Genomic DNA, 4,498 nt, shown 5'->3' on the forward strand with positions numbered 1-4,498 from the left:
GGTAATCAATGTCAGAATCTCACTGTTGATGTTATTTATAAATGAATATTGAGTGACCCTTTTTTCGAGTTTTCCCAAGTTTGGCCTGAAAAGTCACTCAGTGTTTATGAAATGAAGACAGCAACATTTCTGAGCCACAAAAGGCTTTGGAGAGAAAGAACCATTTTGCAAATGGGTGGGTCAAGGGGGCCATTCTACAGTCAGGGGTGCAACGGCTGTAGTTATTCTTTGGATTTATAAATAAATAGATAAACTCTGATACCTTGTCAGGACATCTGGGGACACCTTCCTAAAGATGTGTTTAAAGCACAGTTTTAAAAATACTCATAAAATGTTAACACTGAATGGAAACTGCTATTCCCTGGGGTCTGCAGAGGCCCAGGGATGGTATATATAGAGCAGGCCTTCGGGCACTTATTTCCTGTTATAGCTCATGGCCTCTGTCAGACTATCTTAGGCCCATTTTACATAAGTGATGTGCACCCGGAAAGAGGCTGCCTGAAATCCTTTCCTTAGTAGCTGCGAGATGACCCCGGTGCACAGACAGCAAAGCTCCGCCTTCGTCTCCCTCTCTTTCCTGTGCCATCCCCCACCTGGCAAGCAGATCAGCCCAATCGCTGCCGAGCAAAGTAATGAGACTACCTGACTTTTATTGAGTCTTCATTGTGTGTCGGATGGTCCTGGGAACTTGCTGTGGGCTATCTGAGTAAACCCCATGGCAACCCTGGCAAACACACATCTGCAAACGAATGAGGAGGCTGCAGCTCAGACCAGGGCAGAGCTGCCCAGAACTTGTGGAAGAACACACGGAAACCGAGGTTTAGATTCAGTGCTCTCTGACGCCTAGCCTGGCCTCTAAGCCACAAACAACGTCACCTTACAAATACAGCGCCTGTCCGGTTGACTGACTGAGGCTGCCTGCAGGGGCAGGAGGGAGCCGAGCCGGGGCGGCCTGCGCTCCACTGTTCCAGCAGCAGCCTAGACGCTCAGGACCCGAGCCTGCCCCTGTGACTTTCGGAGTATACCGTTTGCGTCCTCTGGGAGGAGGAGCAGTCAGGTGAGAGAAGTAGAGGTGACTGGCACAAACAATGGAAAAGAACTCAGATTTGGCGTGAAACCTGGTTCCAACCTGGCCTGGCCAATTCCTGGCCGTGTGCCCGTGGGCAAGGGACTTAAGCACGCTGGCCTTGCCTCGTTTTCTGTTTCTTTTTTTCTCCTTGGCCCCACCCTCTGGCGCCCACATCCCTTGCCTCCTTTTCCTATCCGTAAAGGGAGGATGGTTTTGTACCTAACACGTGGGATGGAGAGGTTTAAATCAGGCAGGTGGCGCCTGTCGAGTGAGTCACAGACACAGCGCCCTTCTCCTCAGCACTATACCCCCTCCGGAGCCCGGGAAAATCCAGGGATGACAGACCAGTGAGGAAGCTGATGAGACGGGGCCTTCTGGAGAACGTGGGAAACAGTGGGAGCTACTACTCTATCGCCTTTGGGCAATATTTTTTCCCCTTTACTAGTTTTGAAGTTTTATGCTTTTAAGTGGTTAGCCTGGCTATGTCCCCTTGCATATTTAACAGAGCCTAAGGTTAATTAATATTCCTTCCAAACAATTCAAGGATTGTAGAATTAATCAGCTGCAGTCACCTCCTCCCAATTTAAATGCATTTTTTGGTCTCATATTAAAATTTTATCTCCTTTTATTTTTAACACCACAAATTAGATGTCATCATTATCATGGTTTCCTGTACCAGTGATGTTTATTTGGATTTAGACACATACTTAGCACTTTCATTGTGAACTCTTAGTTTTTAATAGTGGAATTTAATTTTTTATAACAGCTTTATTGACGTGTAATGCACATACCATTAAATTCATCCTTTCAAAGTGTACAGTTCACTGCTATTTGTATGTTCACATGGTTGTGCAGTTATCACTGCTACCAAATTTCAGAATATTTTCATTATCCCAAAAAGAAACCTGGTGTCTCTTAGCAGTCACTTCCTACTCCCCTCAAGCAGCCACTCGGCTTCCTTCAGTCTTGACAGATTCACTTATTCTGGACCTTTCCTACAAATGGAATCATACACTATGTTTATGGTCTTTTGTAACTGGCTTCTTTCACCCAGTGTAATATTTTCAATGTTTTCATTCCTGTTGTAACATGTATCAATACTTCATTGCTTTCTGTTGCCAATATAACATTTTATTGTACAGATACACCACATTTGTTTATCCATTTATGAGTTGTTGGAGTAAGGGGTTATTTCTATTTTTAGACATTATTATAAACAATGTTACTCTAACCATTCTCTATAAGTTTATCTATACAGAAGCTTGTGTTCCTCCTGCATGAATACCTAGGAGTAGAATGGCTGGGTCACATGCTAACTCTGCCTTCATCCATCCAGGAACTGCCATGCTGTTTTCCAAGTGGCTGCCCCATCTAAAGGCCCGGAGCAACGTATGAGTGTTCCAATTTCTCTATATCTTTACCATACTTAGTATTTTTTTTTTTTTTTTTTTTCGTTATCCTAATGGATGGGAAGTGGTATTTCATTATGGTTTTGATTTGCATCTCCTTTTTTTTTTATTAGCATTTCCTTAATGGCTACTGGTGCTTATCTTCTTGGGGGAATTATCTATTCAAATCATTTGCCTATTTTCTAATTGGATTATTTATTAGATACACCAAATATAGGACTTGCAAATATTTTCTCTCATTTTCTGAGTTGTCTTTTCACTATCTTGATAGTGTCTTTGAAGTACAAAAGTTTTTACTTTTGATGAAGTCCAATTTATTTATTTTTTCTTATATTGCTTTTGCTTCTCATGTCATATCTAAAAATCTATTTCCTAAACCAAGGACTCAAAGATTTGTTTCTATGATTCTTCTGTTTTACAGTTTAGCTCTTACAGTTTAGCTCTTAGAATTTAAGGTGACCAGATGTCCCGCTTTTGGCAGGACAGTCCCAATTTCTAACAATTTGGCCTGGGGCATTTTTTAAAAGTCCCAATTTTTGGAAAGAATACACAACAAGCTAGGGAATGGCGGTATTGCAGGAAGACGAGGCCCAACCAAGAAAAAGAGCACCAAACACCACATTTATAAGAGGAAGGGCTTTATTCATCAGCTGGGAGCTTATGGCATAGATTTCCAAAATGGCCACACTCCCCAACTGGCTTGGTCTTTCTCCTTTTTTTTGACAATCAAAAAGTTCCACCCCACAGGTACCCTTCCCATTGGCCAGTTTGATTCAAGCAGGAGATGCTAGTCCAGCTCCTACAGAACTATAGGATTTCACAGAACTTGGACATTTCCTGGTTACAAATTCCTAAGAGTCACCATTGAGAGGACTCAGCAGGTGTAACCTTGTGATCTCCTTGAGAAGACCTATTCTCCCAGACCTCACCCTTCTCAGATATCCTCTCTTAGTGGGAGAACAGGAAGGGAATATACAGTTTTTGGCTGCCATGAGGCTATTTCACCAGGATATGAGTTTTATATTATTTTTGTTAATTTTATAATGTTAAACTTTAATAATAACAAGTAATTGTTGAGAACTGATTATCGAGAACTGCTTATCAAAGTTCACATTATTGGCTCGGCGCCTATAGCTCAACCGGCTAAGGCGCCAGCCACGTACACCTAAGGTGGCAGGTTCGAATCCCCAGCCCGGACCCGCCAAACAACAATGACGGCTGCAACCAAAAAAATAGCCGGGTGTTGTGGTGGGCGCCTGTAGTCCCAGCTACTTGGGAGGCGGAGGCAGGAGACTCACTTGAGCCCAGGAGTTGGAGGTTGCTGTGAGCTGTAATGCCACAGCACTCTACCCAGAGGGACAGCTTGAGGCTCTGTCTCCAAAAAAAAAAAACAAAGTTCGCATTTGATCAGTGGTTAGAATTTGACAATCATTGTTTGGACTTAATGAACAATGGCATTTTTTGGCAGGGGAATGATGAAAACATTTTGTAACATCTCTCAGACAATACACATCATACTGTGTGCTAGTGCTAGTTAAACAAGTGATGTCAACAAATCAGCTATTCAGATAATTTAAGTAATTTATTTATTTATTTATTTATTTCATGAATTTAGCAGACAGTACTCATTATTTATAGTGGCGGCAAAAAGTCTAGCGCCGGCCTTGAAAGTGACACTTATGACTTACGAGGTATCATTATTAAAAATATGTTGATAAGAAAAAGGTTAAATCTTGGGCATCAGCAAAAATCACAATAGAGAACAAATGGTCAGAAATATTGCATCATTTTGAAACAAACCATTTCCATACAATAATGCACTACAAATTGTGGGATACATGCTGTCCTTACCAGGAACTAATGCTGCAACTGAACATGTTTTTTCTACAGTAAATGAAGTGTGGACATCAGAAAAACACAATTAAGTGTAGAGACTTTGAAAGCCATTCTATGTGTGAAATATAATTTAACAAATTCTTTTGAAAAATTTCATGACCTTTTAAATGACAGCAATCTACTA

Source organism: Otolemur garnettii, unplaced genomic scaffold (genome assembly GCF_000181295.1).
Source record: "Otolemur garnettii isolate 467f Iridium unplaced genomic scaffold, OtoGar3 scaffold00001, whole genome shotgun sequence".
In the NCBI taxonomy this organism is placed as follows: Eukaryota; Metazoa; Chordata; class Mammalia; order Primates; family Galagidae; genus Otolemur; species Otolemur garnettii.